Source organism: Puntigrus tetrazona, chromosome 25, assembly GCF_018831695.1.
Source record: "Puntigrus tetrazona isolate hp1 chromosome 25, ASM1883169v1, whole genome shotgun sequence".
Classification (NCBI taxonomy): domain Eukaryota; kingdom Metazoa; phylum Chordata; class Actinopteri; order Cypriniformes; family Cyprinidae; genus Puntigrus; species Puntigrus tetrazona.
The window spans coordinates 6,078,295-6,088,715 of record NC_056723.1 but is presented as its reverse complement, the minus strand read 5'-3'; the positions used below and the strand labels follow the sequence as shown (position 1 = coordinate 6,088,715).

Below are 10,421 nucleotides of genomic sequence, written 5' to 3'. Positions count from 1 at the left end.
TAAGAACAGCCTACTTTTAAACTCTAAAAAAGGAATAACGGAAAATTGACCCCTAAAGTATGAAAAAGTCTTTTTTTTTTTTTTTTTTTTTTTTTTTTTTTTTTTCTGACTGCTTGACAACTGTCCCAGTGGTAACTTGTTTTTCATTTTATAAATATATATATATTTTTAATTTATTTTTCTTTCTCCGAGTGTGGATGTATGCCATGTTTCTTGCTAAGGGTTTATCGCCTTTCGGATATGACTGCTCAACATTGCCATGTCAGATGATTGGCAAGGACTTTTTTTTTTTAAAAAAGCCTTACTGCGCTCTGATTGGCCGGATCTTCTCTTTGACTTTACAGGAAGTATCCAACAGGGCTTTTAAATATTCTGAGGAGCTTTTTAGTGAATGGATTAACTTGAAGGAACCACCAATCAATACAAAGGAGTTTATTTAAAAAAAAAAGAAAAAAAAAAAAAGAATGTATATAATGTAAATTTCTGTGTCACAAGCGACAGTATGTTAACTTATTTCATTTCCTGATTAGATGATTTTAGTTCCTTGGCGTGCTGTTACGGTGAGTGAATTCTATAAATATTTTGATAATATTTTAATGTTTTTTATTTTTCCACATGTCCATAGAATGTATGTTGATACTTCTAAATGAGGTTTTTTTTTTCCCTTCATTTCCCCCTTTGTTTGGTTTGGATGCAACTTAGAGCTAGAGAACGGTTAGTTTCATGATGGAACTCACCACAAAGGGAAAATCATGAGACGTAGCCTCGCTCCTTGTATTCCAGAGACCATTTGCTTCTGAAATGAATGTAATAGAAAAGGTAGATTATTTCCCAAAGCAAGATCATGCCCAGAAAAAACTCATATTCCATTCATTAACTCTCATTGCATTTATGAATTGTGATTATGCTTCTTTGCAAACATATTATATAATCCTTTCCCATACTTTAATTAAAAAGAGATTGTTAAGCTGTCTGGAAGAACTAGCATGTGCAAACTAAAAAAAAAAAAAAAAAAAAAAAAATGCTAAATTCCCTAAGAAACACTGTCCTTTCCTAGTTCGGCGACTCTTTCTTTACTACTTCCTCTAGTAACTATTGTAGCTGCTAATAGAGTCATCAGAATATAATAGAAGAGAGTCCATAATAACGTTTGGATTCTGTCAGGTAATAAATATTCTTTTCACCCCATTGTTTCACAATAGAAGACTGTAAACATACCATGCGATAACTTAATTGTATATTCAAGATGGAGCTTTTCTAAGACTAAAGGGCTTATTTGGAACATTCTTCATTTCTTCTCAATTGACATTTGGATTTTATTGTAATGTATTCTCCCGTTTACTCTCTCTTGCACACTTTCGCTGGCTCATGCATTTCGTTCAAGGTGATGTGTGGCTCAGTGTTTGTCTGATGATAAATCTGTAATCACTGCACGTGAAGTAAATGAGCCAAGTAAACTTCAGTTCAACTTTGGCTGCAGATATGAGCAAATGATTCTTAAGCATACAATCCGTGACATTTCAAAAACTCATCCTGAATTTCCCTCAACCCTTACACATATTAACAGCTGAACATTAATATGTATTTCATGTGTATAAAAGTGCTCACTTTGACTCTCGCAACTTTATCCAAACCAAACCATTACCAAAAGTGAAAATCGTCAAACTTTCCTGCTTTTCCCAGCTCCCTATCAGGGACCATGACTTAAATTGCTGTTCGAGGCAACCTGCCCATCACGGTTCGACAGAACACATTTGCGCTTAACCATAATCTCACCCTTCACATCAGGAAAAGTTCTTGGCGCAGAGGAAGTGGCTTGAACATTTGTTGATCTTGTTGTGTTGTTTCTTTCTGCTTCCCACAGTGGCCAGATAATTCTCTCCACATCTATGACAAGGGGGAAATTGCAAAAGTCTTTCAATAACACCGCCAGCGATGTGCTTACGTGTGATAAGATGCTTCTCATTTTGATATTCTCGTCGGCTGCAGGGCCCTGCTGCAGATATTCACTGACTTCACAATTTTGCCCAAGCTTTCATGCAGAAAAGTAACAGACGAGATTTACCCCGGTATGGGTACCGAAATGGTTTGAGGTTTATTAAACGAGCAGGTGCACCTGAATCCCGGACGAGCCCCTAGTTTAAGACTTCATTTCAAGCGCAGTCCTCTTTACTGAATGTCGTTTCTGCAAATCTTTCACTGATGTGGCATACCAGATTTTACATGTCAATTGTAGTACACAGTGAGCATTCACGCTGAATTAGGTTCTAATTGGAAGGAAACAGACAAAATGTCACTTTTGGCAATGACGCCAATTCCCAGCTTTCCTGTAGAGAGACAGGACTTGGAGAATGCATGTGGGGATAATTTCAAAATATGAAAATTATATATGTTAACATTTGAAGAGGCTATCTTTTCATTTGCCTTTGTTCAACCTCTTTTTCCAGTGTGGGCAATATTCTGTAAAAACCTTTCTTGCCTACTCAAATATCGCTAATAAAATACTGGTTTATTTAAAAAGTTAACATTATTAGCTCGAGTTGCAGTCTTTTAACAATTTTATATTCCTTTGAGCATTGTCTGGGCATTTGTTTTATGACTGTCTTGTGAAACAAGCTTTATACCCTCATGTACTTCCTCTCACCATGTGTATGTTTATAACAAAACTGCATTCCTACATGTTTCCCCAGAGGACTAAGGGTGGCTCACTGTTGTGAATCGGTCGAGTCGGTGATTACTGAAGATTATTTGAGTCATTGGGTACATAACTGTGACTAACAGGGTTGAAAGAGTCAAACATTTCTCTGCGGTTTACTCTGTGAGACCGATCGTTGCTCAACGACCTGTAAAAGGTGGATTATACAAACGTGGCAAGGAGAGGTGGGGTAGCGTTCGCTGCAGGGAGGCTGTATCTTTATCACCTGAAGCCGTCGGAGAACAGGCGTGAACTGAATTAGTAGTTTCTGTAAATGAAAGGACGTGAGCCACAGCTGGTTTGGAGAGGGGGATCAGACGAGGAGGAGTGTGACAGCAGGGTGACGGTATGGCAGCTCCAGGGGTTGCCGTGACTCTAATGACTTCACCTTGCAGAAATGGGTGGAAATTACCAATGAAATGAGTTTTTGGCCTGGGCTTTTAGATATCCCTTAAATATGATGGCCAGTCTTTCGGTAATCCCCCTGAGGCAGAGAAGAGAGGTGTGTGTGTGGTTATGTCTGTGTGTGTGAAAAAGCGAGGGGTAGGAGAGATGAATCGGTGAAGGTCACACACTAACAGAGTGGATAGAAGTGCCACAGCGCTGTCTGTTGGCAGGCTAACAGAGTTGAGTTAAGCATTCTGAGCTGTGAGGCAAGCAGAATCTCCCTCTCTCGCTTACCGCCGCCATGGCAGCGAACAGGCGCAGGGCGATTGATGAGAGGTTTAAGACCTTAATCATGAGGAGAAGAAGCGAGGCAGGAAGCTGGAACATTACGTCTGGAATGAGCTCTCTTTCAGCACTTCATAACCCTGCAGAAGGGCTGTAGAAACCTCGGCACTGTCACGCTTCGCTGCTGATCTCAGATCAGCCCTCTCCTCATCCATTTATCCTACCTTCTGTGGGCTTGATTTACCAAAGCATTTAACGCATGCAAGACTGCCTTACTGGGGCGAAGTGAAGAAGAACAACTATAATTCCCCAATCACCCACTAAAATGTTGCTAAAATCAGATGCCGGCAAAACGTTTTAACACGTCATGTTTACTTTTTTTACAAGAATTACAGCTATTTGATATATTTCGTTTTGAGCACTCGGAGGCAAAGCTAATCCAAGCATAGCTTCTTTAGAATCCAGTAACAACCCCATCAAATTAGCCGACCAGCTTTTAGAACTCATTTAGCACCCCGACACTTGATGTGGCCACCTGGAGCAATAATCTTCAAGAGATGCAGTCACGCTGAATATCTTACTGATTGAATCTGTTATCCCAAATTGTTGTCGCTGCAGATCTTCAGCTGTCACTGTGTCTCGCATAAAAATGCTATCCGTTTTTTGCCTACAGGATAAAACTCATTTTCATTGCCTTCAAAACATTTAATTAAAGATCCTTATCTGATTTGAAACCCCACTCCTAAATTACAAATGAGACTACCAGAACAAGTCCTTATCTACCTCCAGTGCATTGCCGCTTAAGTACTCTTAATGTACTCTGGAAAGAAGCAGTTCCAAACTTGCGGTCGATTCATGGCACACTCTGCTGATGATATGAATAACAATGGTAATGTTTTTATACATCTGAAGCAGCGACATCCCTGAGAAAGGGCCAGCTGCATTTTGAGAGCCTGACTCAGCTCACGCTGCAGTTTCAGTGTACTCTGGGCACATGGACAAGCATGTGATTCTTGTTACTTAGAACCTAAAGTGATCTATAGTTTAGGCCGGCAGATCTCCTGAGCTGTGGGAAAAGCTGAACCCGCTTTCAAGGACAGTTGTGCATTTAACTCGGAAAGCCCAGCCAAATGCAACTCCGGTTTTCTTTAAAAGGGAGGTTAAAATTGACTGCGGCATTAAGACTTCAGATGGGGATGTCACCCCAGAGCAATCTCCTGCACTGTCAGCAGACTTTGACATCTAGATTAACCTTGCTGCTGTGAGCGTGCTGACGGCTCTCATTGGGATGCAAGAAGCATCTCGGATCTTCTATTCCAAAGGTACCTTGGCCCACTCTCTCCCTGTTTGAAAAGGGAAGTAGAAAGCATGAGCCAGCACATACACACTGATCCAAGGGTGGTCTTTAAGTGTGTCCGTGTTGGAGGGGATGTTATCGCTTTTGGACCGGAATTGCTGAACAATTGGTGATCTATCCCAGCCTTGCTTGTGTTTTCCAGCAAGCAAAAGATATACCAAAGGGCCTAGGAGGATGTCTTAAATTTCTTTCAAGTCCTTTTCAACAGAACTGTATTATTTCCTAATAGAGACTACGGCCCTTTGTTCCACAGAAGAATGTGTGTCAATCACAACAAAAGGGGAGTGAGCTCCTTTGAGCTTCTGCTCAGCCTCTTAAATGTATTATTTTAACCTTGTTCCATTCTCTGGTCAGCTGTGGGGAAAAAGTTGTTTTACCAGGGTGATTACTACAAGGTAGTTCCAACTTTGAGAGAAAAGTTATTTCTCCTGTAATTGTTTCTTTTCACTTGTGCCAGATAATGACTGTAACCTTGTTGGTCAAAACTCAATATCTAAACAGCATGACGATTAGTCGTCAACCCTTTTGTCGGCCAAATTTGAAAAATAAACTGCCAGTTGTCAACTCAATAAGGAGTCAATAAGTCACTTTTTCTTTCTAGCAGAAGCCTTCTGAAATAGCTTTGTTGCAGTATGCTTGTTTATAAGATTTTTGCTGCTGGGGAAAAAAGAGCTACTCTCTGCCTTGCCAAGATGTTGTTAATGAAAACATTAGCTTAAACCAGGCTGGTTCTTGGATCAGCAAAGTTATTTTTTTAGTACATGATTGTAATTCTGAGGGCACTGTTTAAAACACTGCCATTAACTCATGGTTCCCACATCAGAAGTTTCAGACACAAGCGACTGTGAGCCTGGGAGACACTCTGAGCTCTGACTTGAGGACCAACTGCTGAGAAACTGCTTTAAATGTCTTCATTAGTGGCAAGGCTAACAGTAGAATACCCCTGCAGTGTTAAGAGGGTGCTAACAGGGACCTACCCATACAATATCCCAACTAAAAATAACCCTGCGAGAAGGGTGGATGGAGTGGGGCGGTGAGTTTGTGACTCATGCTGCCTACGTTTGGCTCAGAGCTGGGGTGACATTTCAGATCACAGCTCGTCTGCACTAGCTCTGCCACCCACAATGCCATACGTTTAAGTCAGACTACTGCAAACTAGCCTCTTACTGCAGCGAACAAGAACATGTTTGAGTCACTGTTATAGTGCAGCATCTGGCCTTTCAGTTTCAATGAAGTCTATCACAATGAAGGTGATGTTATAGTTCACTGCGTGTTTAGTGCTTTTAGTACATAGCCTTGTTAATGCATTTCATGAGGTCAAAACTAAATGTAAACAAGAAGGTGGTGAAATCTGTGTCAAGTGTCTCCTTGTGTTCTTTTATTGGTGCATGTAATGCTAATGCGATCACACAAACAGTTATTTATTACTACATGCAAACCCTAGAGACTCTCATTTTAGGCCATTGCTTTCAGAGAGTTTGATGGCTAAACGACAGCAAAAGAAAAGAAGGTCAGAAATAATTAATTGGCCTTAGGTCAAAGAAGAAGCAATGTAGGACACATATGCTTTTTTAGCTGCAGCGGTTTTACAATCATCTAGCATGCTATTCAACACAGGGATGTTTTCAGAGATTAAATGCTACTAATAAAACAATTTTATCAGTCAAGCTTTTTTGTACAGTATGTTGTAAGAGTTGGTATAAGGAGAGCTATATTCACAAAAGGGGGTTTGCATACTTAGTAAAACATATTTCTAACGTAATATTTGGATAAATGTCACGGCTTGGGACCTGAACGAGTCATGCTGGGTGATGACTTATTTTTTCAGACTGTTTCTAGGCTATCTATAACATGTTAGCATTACATTGTGCTTTGTATGTTCTGATCAGACTTGTTGGGCTAGTTTAGGATGTTCTTTTTTGATGGGTTAACAGTTTCTCTCTATGATCTTCCTCTTGCAAAGACAGGTTTTCTAAAATCTTAAAATAAATAACTTCCGCCCTTTTACCAAAAAAAGGCTTTAGAATTCAGCATAATATGCAACGGTAATAATACACATCTTTTGGTAAAATCCTAAAAATATTTTGCCAAGTATTGATTAAAGAATGAACATTTTAGATGAGGTTGTTTGTAAAATGGGGTCTTTCTTTTTCAGACCAAGCATCCGTCTTTTCTTAATGTGAATCTTGTTATGAAAGCCATAGATAGATAGACTATTTGGTATTTAAAGCCATACAAGGAACTATGTTAGGAATCGCATTATAAGAAGTATATGCACACACTTGTTCTATCATACCATTAGCTTTATGATTTGTGAATCAGGGAAAAATGAGTGGATAAATTGTGTGGATCTGGAATGGATATGCCATGTACAGACAAACACTGCAGTAGAAGCTTAGGAAATATTGTTGTCCCACTCTCACAGTGCTAAATCCAATCGACGCCGCGAAAGCCACAGCAGGAGCTGACATTTCCAACCTTGTTTTAAAAGCCAACCTCAGCTATATTAAAGTCTGCAGGCAACAGGATTCTCATCTAAACATAATGGCTCACCATGTATTGTTTTGTCCATCTTTTCATCTCTCAAACATCCTGGCCCTCCAGGTAGTGGACTTGCACTTGAAAACTAGATGTCTGAGCTGACGGCGCAATCTTATTGTCATGGTGCCTGGGCTCTAGTGGAAAGACCAGACAGGAATCTGGAATGCAGGGAGAGGAGATAAAATCCTAATCACGTATGTGATTGGACTCTGTGTTTCCAGTAACATATTGGCGGAAGAGAAATATATTACCAGTAGGCTGTATTGCAGCGGCCTCAAATCCATGTCTACAACTTTAGTTTTCCATTTTTAAATGTACAATTTGTTTATTGGCGCATTTGGAATTGATGTCATATAAGCAGTATATACTGTAAACAAGGATAAGAGATTCATAAAACCATGTTAAAAGAACTCATATTACACATTAGCAATATCTGTGTGTGTCACTATCATTGTTAGTATTCATCTTTCAACCTAATATATTTCTCTTCCTGTGAATTGCGTGTGGGAAAAATCCGTTGCAATATTAAACTGTGGGAGACATTTAAGCTACACATCTGTACGCATTTGTTTATCCAGTGTATGTGGTCTTTTTCATCGAGGCTAACGCAAGAACAGCAGTCGGGCGATGCTGAGTTCAAATGTCTGAATATTTATGTGACGAGTGCAGATATTTTGTGTTTTCATTGCCATTGAGCTGTGTACGGTTGAAAAATAATAACTTTGTGACACCCTCTGGCATCCACAGTAATGTATTTTCCATCTGAGAAGTCCTAGCTGAAGTGCTGACTTTACGATTTCTCTTGAGTATTTCTATCATCTTGTCCGGACCCTCGTTAGAATGAAAAAGGGACGAGGTGTGAAAAAAAATCTCACGGTTCCTCTATTTGTAACTCATCGTTAATCCACCTGTGTTCTGTTTACTGATCCATCTATAAACTAAAAACAGCTGTAACTAACTATGTATCCTATGATGATTTATGTAGACTTATTCTATAAATAAAGAGAAAAAATACAATTGCCTTTGTGTGGTTTTAAACACTATGTACATATGATGTGTGTGTATAATAGAATTTATTTTGATCAAATTATTGCAACCTTTTTAAGGTAATAATTCTATGAAATATTACTTAAATATTTTTTATTTCTGTGATGAATTTTCAGCATGTCTTCAGTGTCACAAGCAATATAAAGAAGCTCAAATAATTAACAATTATTACTGTCATATATATTTTTTTTTTACAATACAATTGTACGTCCTAAAGTGGTGCTACTGAGAGACCTGCTTCTACATTTACTGTTGTCACCAGTTCTTAACATTTTTACATTGTCACTTAATGTTGAAACTGTACAAAGCCTGAATTACAGCCCAAAATCACCTGCACAAACAAGGCACATTTTCTGGCTCCTCAAACCCCTTCAGCTGCTTTGCCATCTGACCTTGAGAGAAATAACTGTCTTCCCATTCACACAGCAGGCCGGAGAACATGATATAGCTACTGCTGCCATCACAGCCATATATTATGTGCACCAAAATCACTCTACGTCCACGACAGCCTGTCTCCAGGGTGGAAAAGAAGAGGCAGTTAGCGCCTCCATACCTGCAGTGTGGCGATAACCCCTTTAGTCGTGACCTTTTCAGACATCGCATTGTAAAGCACAGTCCTCTTTTAACCCCTAAGTAGTAGCATTGTTCAGAGACAATGGCAAATTAGACCTTATTTGATGCCCTGGGTAGCTCACAAGACTGACAGACCTATTTTTCATAATTATTTATACGGGATGCATTGGAGCACTGCATACTAAAGAAAAAATTCATAGCCTTGTAGTGGCATCATCTTTCATCTCTATGAACCAATAGCTCAAGCAAGCATTACTATTGCACTATTACTTTTCTAAGCAACGAGACTTATGATTTTGCATGGAGCATTAAAAACAAGCATAAAATCCCATGGACTTACACTGAAGGACGCATAACCCAAGCAGACACATAGCAATGCACTACAACATAATTAAAAGTTAACTTCTATAAATTAAAAATAGATTCATCCTTGTCAACGTTATCCTGTGTTTTGTTATTTGATTAACATCAATGAGAGCTGGCTGCTAATGATACGCGTGATTTCTGTCCATTTACATTCACTTCACTTGATGATGGATGTCATTTCTCAACTGTACTAAAGCAATAAAACACCAAATATGTTTGCAGACATTATGGAAGTTCACATACTTGTTTCTACAAAAAATGTATTTTACTTTGAAAATGAACATTCCTTGTCTGTATATTTTTTTTGTCTGTTATACCGCCCAATAATATTTTGATCACCTGGCTTGCCAGTTTGCAGAAAGCACTGCATACTGCAGTCATGGAAGGTAAATTAAAATGTGGATAGATTAACTCGTCTGTTTATAGTATGTTTGACATCTTCCACTGTCAGTTGTACTTTTTCATGCTGAGCGTCCTCAGGAGGAAGGGCAGGATAAATAATATTTGGAATTTAGTCTGTAGTACCCTTTTCAACTACTAGTGGTCATTATCACATACTGCAGTGTGTTTATAAGAAATTTATGCATTCAAGAACAAGAAGATGGGAAAGAGAACTGAACGTGAATTTGAATCTTGGCTTTGCTTTGAGTGTGTGTGAGCTTCAAATTACAGTTCTCTTTCCCCTCTCCTTTCAACGGAATGGTTAAAATAACCCGAATGTTTAAACTGGAAAGGCTAATTTGCAATTAATCCGAAAATCACATGCCTGCAGAACTGTGAGAAATGGTCTGTACAGATCAACTATGATCCACTGATTAACCAGTGAGCGATACATAAAAGTCCACTTAAAAAAAAAGACCTGGGCAAAGACTCAGAACAGCCAAAAAAACAAAAAAACAAACATATTTAAACCTCAAAATACTTCAGCATTATGATACTGTTTTGCACTGACAGTCTCAACTGTTTTCATAAGAAAACTCTGGAAAAAAGCCCACACACTGTGTGCATCAGGTGCTTAATGTGAATTAAAGTTGTTTGCAAATCCATTGAAAATTGTAGCTCAAAGATGCAAAAATTAACATGGTTGAGTGTTACTAACTGCACCTAGTATTTGAAATGTATGTAATGCCGAACCAAAAAAAAGAATAATAAAACCAGCACGGTACTTAC

The 10,421-nt window shown here is 38.8% G+C and overlaps 1 protein-coding gene across 4 annotated transcripts in view; it reads left to right on the top strand.

Annotated features, from left to right (window-relative positions):
• The window catches only part of ntrk3a (neurotrophic tyrosine kinase, receptor, type 3a), a 184,417-nt gene extending 176,135 nt beyond the window's left edge, over positions 1–8,282 (top strand). For all 4 annotated transcript variants that reach the window (XM_043228369.1, XM_043228368.1, XM_043228371.1 and 1 more), the window contains one exon: positions 1–8,282. This exon is cut by the window's left edge and continues 441 nt beyond it. The gene's annotated coding sequence lies outside the window, so the exon portion shown is untranslated.
• Positions 8,283–10,421: the final 2,139 nt, after the last annotated feature.